The following is a 13,999-nucleotide window of genomic DNA, read 5'->3' as shown; positions in this document are numbered from 1 at the left end:
CAAGACTCTGCTCTTGTGACTTTCGTTGATCTAGTAACCAGTACTAGAATAACTTCATTCATTTTCACTTGCCAAATTGTTTGTGTGTGTGTGTGTGTGTGTGCGCGTGCGTTCAAGTAGTGTAGTTTCATGTATCGTAGATTAGTCAAATAAATTCTCGTTTCTTTATAAAGTACTGTTGTCTTGGTCATGTATTTTAAAGTCTAAACATTTGCCCAGATCGTGTTACCTTGCTCATAAATTGCTAAATACTAGATTTTGTGTTATAGCCGTTGGCCATGTGATAACCAGAACTGGTAAGATACACTAAATTGTGCTAAACGCTGGACGGGTAGTCAATATAGTGTACGTTATAAATTTTGATTCAATTAATCAAATTAAACCAAATCGTTAAAGATTCGATACAACTCTGACCCAGAGCTAAAAATTACTTGTTAATGATGACGGATGCGTTGGCATTGTGTTCACATTAAAATGTCTATATTTATTGGTGGACAATGCAACCGTCATTCGTTGTCTTGATTATGTAAACCCTACGTATTAATGATGAAGAATGCCGTAAACTATTCATGGTCATTATTATATAAAAATTCTACCTATACACAGTATTATGGTGGAGAATGCCGGCAGCTTTTCATTGTCATTATAACGTTAAAACGCTACATCCCACACATGCAGTATTGGTGTTACACCCCCTCTAATTCTGTAGGCATCAGTTTCCATGATAGAGGATGGCTCTAAATGGAGTGGTGATGGGGACCACAAAAGGCTGCTCTCTTCAGCCTCTTTAGCCCACAGCTGCCCAAAAAGCCAAAGCAATCGATGACCCACTCTCTTCATCCCTAGTGGGCAATTGTTCGCTATTTCTCACTCTTTCACTCTCTCTTTCTCCCCCTCTGGGATAGGAAGTGAGTGTAAAGTGGACCCTGCAGTGAAGGATTAACTATGGCTCTCTCTTAAACAGTGGGTTGCTCTCTCTCTCTCTCTCTCTCTCTCTCTCTCTCTCCACAACCCCCATTACGCTCATTTTATCTGTTCATACTAAGTTTATACTGTATACCCTTTGTTTTTTTTAACATTATCAATCTGTAAGTATCAATTCATATTGTTCGAACAGGACATAAGGAACAGGAATGCATAACCTTTTTGTTTAAAAAAAAAATTTGCACAGGGTATTTGAACCCTCTATGATTTTGTATACTCACAAATGCATCAATATTTCTTATTGAAAGCACTGTCAATAAACAACTGATTCCACACAGTAATTACATGGTAATATGTCAATGTATATAATAACATTAATTCTTATTGAATTGCACCTTATTGGAAGCCCTAATTGTCAAGCACTAAAAGGTCGGCAGGGGAGTTCACAGGATCAGAACTAAACAGCTGTGTGGCCATAAGAATATCGCTTGGTAGTGAGTCTAATAAGAAAAAAAAAAAAAGCTTTAATTTGAAGCCTTCAAGAGCATAAAGATTGTACTTTGGAGCAATGGCAAAAGATTATGTGGCTTGATGAGTTCAGAATAACATTGCTCCAGAGTGATGGAATGGATGCAACCATTGTGGTCTAACTGGGATGCATGTGGTGACTAAAAAATGGACCACTGAAAATGGTTTTCACCATCTGCCCTCCATTGACACTGGATGTTTCCTTCCCACCCTGGACAATGCTGCACTTGGACCCCCTGGTCCTTTTTTTGTAGTCAATGCAGGGAGCTACATTACCCTAAGCACCATCATATCCTGAGCTGGGAGACTGCACTGAACTGCACCTTCCAGGGTTCTATGAGGGATTTCGCAGGTATAGTGGGATTAACTGTTAGTCATAGTAGTTACGTAGTACTCACTCATTCAACCCAAATTCCAAAAAGGTTTGGTCATTTTTTAAATGTAAATAAAATAAAAACTTAAAAGACCTCAAATCAAAACAATATTTTATTGGCTATATAACATAAAGAACATAAATGTTAAAACAGACATTTAATCATTTAGGTAACAGTGGTAACACTGCTCAAATTTAAACCTTTTATTTAGATGTTTGTATACTATTTATTAGAGCATTTCACAAGTGGAATGGATTTAACTGTACAGCACGTGCTAAATTAGAGATGCTAAAGGTGAGTCACTGGTTTTAAAAAGTATCACATGCATTAGTTTAATTACTGCTTGGTCTCTTTTTAAATGCAACACTGTAAAAAAAATAAATTTGTAACAGGAAAATACCATATAAATGCTACAGAATCAAACCTTTTTGTTTTTTTTACAAAGCCTGGGATAACCGTAAAATTTACAGTAAAAAAATTTTAATTAGTTTTACAGAGTGAGACCTTAAATTTAAAAGTTTAAAAAAAGTATGAAAATATATTTTATTGCAGTAAAATTTATGATATACTCTATTTATAAAATGGAAACTCTCAGAGAAGGTATTTGTTGCTAATATCATGAAGCATCAGTTTATATTTATTTATAGTTTATTTATATACAGTAGGCCTATTTATTGCACTCATTATGCTGTATATTTTAGGGATTTTAATATTTTTTCTACGATTTTTAAATAAAACGTAAATTTTACGGTAAAAACTGGCAGCTGTGATTGCAGAAATTTACCAGACCTGCACGTGCACACCTTTCCCTCCCTTTTTCTCTTCCTCCCTCCTTTAACCCTTTTTCCACACACATGATTCCCAGAGTTTGTACTGTATGTTCTCCCCATTCTCTGGGGTATAAGTATATAGGATAAAGTTGTATAGACAATGACTGAGAGCAAGTGAGTTCTGATCTGTAAAAAAGATGAAAATAAACCATTATTATTACAACATAAATCTTTAAATTAGACAGTTCTGAGCTGTAAAAAAAAAACATGGTTATGATCCGTATTTGTTACAATGTAAACCCTGGAATTTGACGGGAATAAACTGTTTTTATAACAACATAAACATCTTAATTAGACAGTTATAAACCGTAAAAAACAAATTAAATCTGTAAAATATACAGTAAAATGAGTGCAATCCTGCACAACCAAAAACATTGCTACCATATTTTTTACGGTTACCTTCCTGCAACCACAGCTGCCATTTTTTTTTTACAGTAAAGTTAGTTTTGGCAACCACAACCACCAACCATTTTAACGTAAAATGTACTATTTATTTTTTTACAGTGTAGACCATAACACTATCGACCATGACGATGATTTTCTCTGAGATAAGCATCAAGATCAGGTCTCTGTGGATAGCAGGACACCTTTTCTCTGATATCAGGACATTCTTGATACAGTCAGGTGTTCAGACGACATTGTCATTCTCGTTACCTGACTACTGCAATTAAAACACTAACTCTATTGAGAAGTGACCAGGTAGATTATGTTAGTATTTGTTTTTTACAAAATCTAAAATATTACATTAATCTGACATATTTTTTATTTGCATAGTGCTACACTTCAGTGCATTGAAGAAATGCTGCACGAGGATGATGAAAGGTCTGCTAAACATATTCAAAACGAGCCTCAGATCCGACTGCAATTGAAATGATCAATTTGCACCATTAGAAGGTCAATAAAGAAACTTGGATGGACTTATGGCAATGCCCGGTAAGCATCTATAATAATTTTTGTGACTATACATTATATTTTAGATTTATGTACACACATTTATCTACATATTTATTTGTTTGTGTTTTTTTTTGTTTAGCACAGACCCTATGATTCAGGACACCAACAAAGCCCTGTGTCTTAGCCAAGCGCGGCAGTGGATGGCTGTCCATTACATTTGACAATGTAATCTTTGCTGACAAAACAATTGTGGCTTTGGAGCACTTAGCGTTGATGTGCGACAAAAAAGGGGTCAGCACGTAGCAAAACCTTAGGCAAAACATCCTGTAAAACTTCATATTTGGGGAACCATATCCCGTCAGGGACCAGGACCAATAGTTGTCTTTGAAGGTTAGTTCAATATAATGTACAGCCCATTTTACTTAACGAGATACAGTAGCTGAATAGTTGATTAATATGACTGAATTTCAACTTAAAGTACTATAAATTTACAGTAATTATGGACCGGCATTATTACAAAGAAAGCGTAATAAAATCTGCACTGGTGCCATACATTTACCAACACTTTAAAGGACCTCATCGCTTCTTCCAATGTAAAAAATAACGAGCTTGTGATATTTTGTCATTTCTGTCAGCGGAATATATCTGGTTAATAGTGTTCATAAATCATCAATTTGTTTTATAACGTTTCTTTCAAATTCAGCTATTGACAATGACCCAAAGCATCCAGCGGCGAGACTGTGTATTGCTGAGGCGAGGATCAACTTGGTGAAAACACCAGCTGAGTATATTTCTTACGCCCTGTGTTCTGTTATTTTAGATGAACTTGTTTATAAAATGTTCACATGACAATTTTCTCTAACTTGTATTTCGTACATGCAGGTCTCCTAATCTCAAACCGATGGGGTTGTTTTGGCACACGCTGAACGAGTTTTTAGATGTGACGCTAAGCCACGGAACAAAGATTAGCTTCTTCAGGCCATTGTGACTTTCTGGAGAGATCACTTGACCAAAATCGTGTGCAATAAATATATTGATTATCTTCAGAAGGTTTTGCCGGAGGTGGTACAGCGGGAGTGCTACTGGGGTGTAAAATTATATGCAGCCACCTGCAGCCTACTGCATTTCTTTATTATAATAACGAAAACACAGGCGCTGCAGAATGACATCGACGTCTGCTGACGCAGTAGCACGTCCTGACGATGTTTAAATTTTATAGTCTTTTAGTTTTACTTCTTTAAATTTGTATCAAATTTATTAACTGAAATAACACAAAGTATAAAATGACACAAAACCCTACAGGTGAACTGTAGCTTTTTTAATTACATGTGATAAAATCTAAAGGCTCACTGTAATAATGTTTACATTGCTTAAATTTGATCCTAATAAGATTAAATTTAATTTAAATTTTAAATTTTTACTGTAATTTTAGCACTGTGATTATTAATTTGTTTAATTACATTTAATGTTTCACTTAATTTTATCTGCAACTACGTGCGGCTCTAGACGAGCTGTGGCTCATTAATCCTTGAGAGAATGAACTAAGGCCTGAGGTCTTAGTCTATAGTTATATAGAGCCACTCAGCGGTAAAAGCCAGCAAAAGCACAAACCCAAATGCTGTCGCCGTGAGGCGCGGTGGTAAAAGTAGAATATCGCTTGTCTACCATCTGTATGTACCCCCATACCATCAGAGATGTTGGCTATTGAGTTGAATGCTGATAACAATTTGGAAGGTCTCCCTCTTCTTTAGCCTGACAGACATGGCATCCATGATTTCCAACAAGAATGTCAAATTGGGATTCATCTGACCATAGAACACTTTTCCACTTTGAAATCAGTCCATTTTAACTGAGCCTTGGCCCACAGGACACAACAGCCCTTCTGTTTTATGTTTACATATGGCTACCTTTTTGCATGATGGAGCTTTATTTGGCATCTGCGGATGGCACAGCGGATTGTGTTTACCAACAGTGGTTTCTGAAAGTATTCCTGGGCTTATTTAGTAATGTCAGTGAAACAATCATGGCGATGAGTAAGGCAGTGTTGTCTAAGGACTCAAATACCACTGGCACCTAACAAAGGTCTTTGGCCTTGTTCCTTACGCAGAGATTTCTCAAGTTTATCAAAGAACATTTATGAGTGTGTGTCTCCACTTATATGCTCTTAGATTCCTAAATAGTAGAGAGAAGTGCTCTGTACACTATATTAATAAGTTATGGTTTTGCTGTTAGTTAAACTTAGCTTCAGCTTTCCTGACAACAAAATGAAAATATCATCTACAAACTGGTTTAATCTCATTCTTGCTTCGTTGCTATGGGTACATGCACAAGCTTTGTATTTGCCCAAGCTATTTCTGGTTACCTGGTGGTGAGATTTTGCTCTTGTTTATGACCATAAAGACTTTTGATTTAAAGTATCTCCATGTTTGACATGTAGGGGGAAAAGAATAAAGTAGAAGTCTATAAAAGTTTGTACTGTAGTGCTTTTAAGTATGATTTTAAGTATGATTTTTACTATGTGTTAAACTGCATAGTAGTCATGGCAGTTAAAAACTGAACTAAATATTTATGGTATATGTTAGAGTTTATGTGCATTTTAGTGAATTTTGAGCTGGAAACTATCACCTGTATCTGGCTCCATTCTGACCCTTGTCTACCACCAAAAGCACCTTAAATGAGCATCAGAACCAGACTATGGGGCTATATCATGTTTTCTTTTACCTCATGAAGACTGCTTGCTTGGGGAAAGATGGCACCAACAAGAGAAAAAGATAAGCCAGCAGAGGCAATGTGATGCAGAGTTTTGCTGGCAAACCACTGGGTCAGTTAGTCATGTGGATGCTACTTTTACACATACAGTACCACCCACCTAAACCTTGGTCCACACACCTCTTCACTGGAATGGAAGACATTCTTCTATGACAGTGGTCTATTTTTCTTCATATCACCAATAGCCAAAAAGACCTTTGACCTTAATCAACATTTTAAAAAAGGTCACTAGCTCATGAAAATAGCAAGTTGATTAACCATGTATCGCTTTATATGTCACATAAGACAGAAAGAACAATACAACATACAGCAGTGAGTGGAGGGTGGGTAAAACAGCTTAAATACTAGTTCTAGAAATAACACTATAAAAGACAATTTCATGCAATTTCTAAACTGTTACTTATTACTATTATCCTGATTCTCATTGTCATTATTATAAGTTTATAATTTAGATTGCACCAAATAATTCATGTTCAAATGTAGCTGTAATTTTTAATTGCCCTATAAGGTGTTTGTATTTTGTTGTATAGTATAATCATATATTTATAATACTTATAAATGTATAGCAAATTTTTCTAGTTTGAGCTGGTCTTCAGGAAACTATTATACAGAAATAAATATAGGTAATGAGACAAAATAGATAATACCATAATGATTAATCTGTGAATAGCATTGAATGGATTTTGATAAAAAAATTTAAAGACCACTCTGCTCATGTGAGCAAAGAGCTAATAATGATGCTGGAATATAATAAAGCAGGAAACAATTGAAAGAATAAATGGGAAAGGGAGGAAATAGAGCCACAGAAATAAATGAAAATATATAGAGAGAGGGAGAGATAGGGAACACCAGCATAAAGACGGAAGAGGGATAGACAGGAAGGCATTTGAGAAGAATAACGAGAAATACTGTAACAGGATGAGACAATGAAGTAAAGTAGAAGAGTGAAATAAGGACAAATATAAACCAAAAAAATTAATAAATAAACAAATGAGAATCAGAGATATGGAATTTTTTAATACACAGTCTCGCAATTTGTCAGCCCACATTATTCATAACTGTAGATTTCCAAAGTGCTCATGATGATTGGCGCAGTTAATCCACTCTCACTCAGAGAGACTGATTGGCTGTGTGTGTGTGTGTGTGTGTGTGTGTGTGGGTGTGTGGGTGTGTGTGTGTGTGTGTGTGTGTAACTTAAGGTTCTAGTCTGTTGCTGTTTCAGGTCATTTCATAATTGGCACTTTTTGTCCTAAACCACACCACCTTTCGTACTTTGTCTTTCTCTTTTTCTCTGTCTTTCCCACACGCACACATACACACAAAACACATCTTCACTAATTTAATCGCTAGCTGTCTATTGGAATAGTGTCTTCATTAGTGTCAAAATGCCCTTTCTTTTATAACACACACACACACACACACACACACACACACGTACACACTCAGCACAAAGGTAATTGGTATTTTATGTAATTTATTCCATACATTTATTGTGTAAGTACTTTCAAGCCACAGCATACAAAAATGTACACAAATAAAAAACTAATAAATCTTCCACACTTATGTTACTCAGCTATGAACAAACAATAAAGCTTTTCTATCAAGCATATGAATGATCTTTAACTTTAACTGTCATGCAGGTTATTATGTACGGAGACATAGCTTGCAAATTAGATTTAGATTTTGTTTTTTCCTCATTAAAAGTAAAGCTAGCAATAGATAGCACCTGCCGTATAGCCTTATACACAGTAATGGTATACAGTGGGAGAATTTTGTAGACATTTTATCATCATATAGTATCGCAGACTTAGTTCATTTGCACTATGTACACTAAATTATCTAAATGTTTAGGTTGTGTACTGTCATTTATAATGTGTTTGGCTTTCTAAATTTCGTTACTGACCATAAATCTCTGTAAACCTGTTAGAATCTTTTCTTTCTTTGCTCAAGTGTCCTTGTATTGCTAGAAACATTCCAGGAAAAACTAGGCAAGAGTTTTTGGCCCTACACAAAGAAAGACAATTATTAAATTTGTTCGATGCATTTTATTCAATGCTACTGCGTTTACCGTACTTTTACTACAGGGTCTTTTTACCTCTATACACACCATTTTTTTCGTACTTTTACAGTTTACAGTAACAGTTTACATTTTCTGATCTAAACATAAGCATTTACAGTATGATGTCACTGACTTCATATCATGACTGAGCTACCCCACATGTGAAAGGACAAGAACAAATCAATTCTACTAATCCTAGTTTACAGAATTGAAAATCGGTTTACAGAATGTGGAAAATCGGACCATGGACCTGCTCACCCTGTAAGAATTTTCTTTGGTTGATGCAGGTCAATATTTTGATCCTTCCAAAAGACACTACCATCTTTTTCATGAGCACCATATACATATTGAGAATGGCACTAATAATCCATTCAAAGTATTTGCTTCTTTAAATATAGAAAACTGTAAAATGAAAATCCCTTGCACTAACCTTAAAACCCACTGACATGGCCAAACTACTCCATTCTACTTATGTGATATTCTCTTTTTATGAGATGGTACAGTATATGCATGCTCAATTGGGTTGAAGTCTGGTATCGTAATTGTTTTGATTGGTCTAAAACCCCTTCAACAAATGATGGCATGCCTTGTTGTGTGAACAGAGTGCTTAGGGTCCTTGTCTTGCTTGAAGATTAAGTTTCTCCCAGTTAGGTTCCAGTTAGTTTAAATGCATTTTTGTGATTTGCCAGTAACAATGTTTCTGTAGACCTCTGAATTCCTTTTGCTATCATCATGACTTACATTATCAATAAATATTAATGAACTCAGATCCAAGCAGGGACACTGCCGCCAACATGGTAGACTGATAAGCTTATATGTTTTGTAAGATTTAAAAAAAATTCTTACCTCGTCTACACGTTGACCTTTCTATTACTTTTGTAGAAGTTAGTTTGGTTTTCATAACTTTTGTGGTTCATTTTTGTATTTTAATAATGAGCAGTTTGAATCTTGTGGTATGGCTTCTAAATTTGTGATTGACTTTTTCACCGTCTATAAAGGGTCTATGGAGTGAACTTCTTGACCTGTAAAGGTTGTTAAGTTAGGATTACAGCTTAATGTCAGTGTTATTATAATTGTCCTCAAAAAGATGCTAAAGCTTCATAAATATTATTAACGTTGCTTTACCAAAGCTACACTTCCAGAGAAACTTGGTAAATAAAGTTTTGTGTTAGTGCCTTCTGAACATGCCTTCACAGTTTGAGTGTTGTCTGTATTTAAAAACTGTTTTGGGGTAACAGTTAATCTGCAGTTAACAGTTATTTTTGTCACTGGAATACTATTTAAGGCAGTGCACGAGAGGCACAAGCTGGGGCTAGATTTATCAGCTAGCAAGCTAACCGAACGGTAATAACTGTATCTTTCTTTTTTCTCTATTTTTTGACATGATTTTTGCTCAGTAACATCATCCTGGTCCACTTGAGCACACACGGACACGCAAGTGCTTAACTAACAAAAGTTTGAGGAAAATGCAGAAGTGTTTAACAGTTACAGAGTAGTCAAGCAAGTCAAAGATATAAAAACTAGTCATGTTAGTGTGGCATCAGAGATGCTAATACTTATCTATGAGTGTTATATTGGTTAACTTATTTGGATAAGTAGATACCCCATTAATTTAATTTTAAAGACATTAATATAGACAGGCAGTGGCTAACGCTATTGTTACAAATATATTCATTTATTTGTAACAATAGCGTTAGCCACTGCCTGTCTAGAATATGAAAAAAAATGTTTCAAAACAATACTTTAACCCATCATTAGAATTCCAGAAACAGTCTTTTACATTATGCTGGTGGTATATAGCCATATGAATATATTTTATTTTATTCATAACTTTTGGAACTACCGGTGGAGCATGAACAAGCTGTTGTAGTTGTCTGTGGTATAAAAGGGGACTGTAGTCCTAGAGGGTCTGGGTGACTGTGCAACAGCTTTAGGGGTGATGTTTAGTCGGGTCTGTGCTTTGTACATTAAATTCTAGCTGCTAAACTCAACAACAGAAGAAAATGTAACAGTTTAACAAATGCATATAAAGGAACACAGGGAGCATTGGATGGAGGCAATAAGCTGATTGGCTGCTTCTGTCCCTCTACTAGCCTCTGATTGGCTGGAATTGATCGAATACAGCTTTAAATATTGAGCTCACGCAGGAAAGTGAGCTAAAATTTAGTTTAAGTGAGCGTAAATACAATTTAAGCACATGAGTAAGAGTTTGAGGATGGAAGTGAGTGTGCAAAACATAGTTTTATGCTCAGGGATTTGGCATGAAAATGGCATTTTATTGCTACTCCACTAAGTAAGATGATTGGTCTGTTTACAGGAGGTCTGCCTCCTTGTTTCCATGTCACTTGACTGACAGTGGAATGTCGTACATGAGGAAACAAGAAGTGAAAAGCGATCGAGTTTTGACTGAATCATTTGTTAATCTATGGCCTGAGGGGTGATTTAACAGTGTTTTCTCCTCTTATAACAGGAGATATAGCATCTGGGATTGCTGTCAAGTAAATAAGTGAACTTGTGTATGCCCAATGCCCAATGCTTGTGCAGTTGCTCTGATTAATCTTCCCTCCTTTTTATCATTAAAATGGCTTGCTGTTATTCCATAGAAAGCTCTCTGGTCTGCATATGCATATTTCATTTGTTGTTGATAGCGCTAAACCCATGGGTTTAGCGCTATCAACAACAAATGAAATATTCACAGGTCAAAGTCATGGCTTAAACCAGGAGTAAACAATAAGAATGACTTATATTGATTGTTTAAAGAATAAATTCAAGATGGCACACCTGTGCAGCAAGAAACCAATGGCATTTGGTCATGTTCCACTTTTTATTGATTACTTGAAAAATGGGTGGTTTCAGAAAAAATGCGATCTACAGTATCTATCAATCTATCTATCCATCTGAAATCTGTCTTTTGATCTCAAACCTAAATCTTTGGTGTATACCAAAAAGAAAATAATTTTGCTAACTAAAATCAGTATCATGTGATCATAACCACCACTCAGGCAGGGAACTCTAGCTCTACCAGCCATGTGTATGGGTGGCTTCCTAGCCTCTCTGTTTGTACAACTTGTTACTACGTTTGGTTTGCTTCTTTGCTTACCCTGTTAGGCCTATGTTCACTTTGCACCTTCAGTTGTGTACTTATTTGTATGATCTTTGGTTTGTTAAAAGTTTCTTTTTTCGTTTGTTTCTTTTTCTCCCAATGTCTGTTTAATCAGCTGTGCTCTTCAGCCCTTGACCTCTATTTTGCCCCATTATCCTTTTTTCTTTCTTTTTTTTTTCTTTTTTGCTCTGCTTTCATTTTATTATTAATAGAATCTTGCAAGCATTTCATTTATCCATTTCAACTATTTTTTTCGTGAAATATGGTTTAGTACAAATATTTTCAGTTCTTGACACTAGCAATGTTCAATTAACACACTAGAACAAACGTGTCAAATTCAAAATTTAACCCTAATCAAATTGGTACTTTTGTTAGTCCTTGATTGTTCATTTTATTTAATGCCAATTTTTACCTTAATTTATTCATAATTAATTCCCACCCAGCAGACAACTCTCTGCTGTCACACAGCAGATACTGTACAACCAGAGAGAGTGAATGCTATAACATGCTTCTGCGGAAGCTATCCAACCACATTTTTTCAACCTGCTGCTCATGCAACATCAGGAGAGGCATAACAGACACTAAGAGAAACACTATTTACCCACTTCTACATGCATGAGTCCACAAACACCCACAAGTTGCTAGTGGCACTGTGACAAATATGGGGAGAGAGAGTATGTCACCTTTCTTTCTATGAAAGCAAGGCCAAACCTGCTCTCTTGCACTTTCGACCATAAATGGCTGTGGTATAATCGGAATTTAAATGTTGCTTTCCCTCTATTTTTTTTTTTTTTTAGATATAAAAATCTGTTTGTTTATTAACATTTCTAGAAAAAGGGCTAATATACCATTCAAACTGCATTACTAGATGATAACATTTGTTAAAACTGATGAAAAATATTTTTTTTCAAATATTGAAACTATGCTTAGAACATACAATCCTTTTTGTCTTTCTTTGCTTGCCATGCGATACATTTAGAACAGTGGAGCCAATTATTTAATCACATTTCAATATTATTTTTGGCAAATAAACCTTGTCTTCAATGCCTACTCTAAATTGTGGCTTGCTCTTTTTGGAATAATGTACCTGAGTCCAGCAGTCCCATAATTACATTGATTTCATGACTCAAAACCTTTAATATGCAGTACTCCTATGCACAGTAATTGGTGAACACCCAAATCATGCTACTTAAAAAAAGTATTAAAAAAAAAAAGGATATTTGTAAAAAAAAAAAGGGGGGGGGGGGGGCAAGGGTAGCTCAGTGGTTTAGGCATTGGACTACGGTCCACCACAGTGTAAGTATTTCTGTGGGTCTTGCAAAAGACTGGGGTTCGACTTCAATCCTAAGCCTGGAGATAAACAAATGGGGAGGGTTGCATAATTATATATATATATATATATATATATATATATATATATATATACACATATATACACTTCATATGTTTACATACACTCATCATAAAGATATTGGGCTTTTTTTATTTGAGCTGATCTTTTGCTGGGACAGAAAGTTTAAATTTACATAGAAAGAAAACATAGCTTTATTGTGCATAGAAGTCTGTGGCTTCAGTGCCATTGTTGATCATCGTCTGTGGATGGAAAGCAGGCAGGTCAAACTGACAGGAAATGCTCAATGATTTCCCTGTGTCTTATTACCACCAGTCTACTTATTTGTGTCTCTCTGTGATTCCAGGCACTCTTGTAAGTGGCAGGAAAGACAGGGTGTGAAAAATTCAAGACATCTAACACCCCACACACATAACACAGTGTGTTGACTTTAACCGGATGAAGCAAAAGCTGAAATTGTGGGATCGACCACCTTTTATATTTTTGTCCTGTATTGTTAAGTGTGCTGAAAAGTGTAAACTGAATAAATGTAATTCTGGAGCTCTGCCAAAAATCCTGCTGCCTCTTATGTCTCTCCCCACACCCTTCTACACCAGGTTTTACAGCTTTATAAGCATTTCACTGTACTGTATATGACAAAACTTTAATTTGGTATTGCAACCCAGGTATGGCAGTGCGGGCAGGATCTTCTAGAAGGAGAGCGACTGGTGGAACCAGGAGGTAAAATTTGATGATGCACCTGTGATCACCTTAATTTTTATTTCTGCTTTTTTGTTTGTTTGCTTGTTTGTTTATTTTTTTGTGTTGGTAGAAAGAAAGGGAGACTTGAGATGAGAGACTAAGTGTAGCAGTACACCAAGCAGGTACAGTAGGTGGGTGGATTAGTGTCAGCCCAGTCCCTAAATACTGCGGGATCCAATAGCTTCGGGAAGGATACTGTTAACATGTCAGACTATGAGAGCATGAATGCTACAATACCTTTTTTCCAGATGGCAGGAGTGTGAAGAGTTTGTGTAAGTAGTGCATGTGGTCATCCACAATGCTCGTGGCCTTGCAGATTCAGCGTGCAGTGTGTAAATGTCTGTGATAGGGGATGAGAGACCCCAGTGATCTTCTCAGCTGTCCTCACTATGTCTGCAGCATCTTGTCACTGGCAGCAGTGCAATT

This window comes from Clarias gariepinus, chromosome 12 (assembly GCF_024256425.1).
Source record: "Clarias gariepinus isolate MV-2021 ecotype Netherlands chromosome 12, CGAR_prim_01v2, whole genome shotgun sequence".
Lineage (NCBI taxonomy): Eukaryota > Metazoa > Chordata > Actinopteri > Siluriformes > Clariidae > Clarias > Clarias gariepinus.
Note: the sequence above shows the minus strand (reverse complement) of the source record.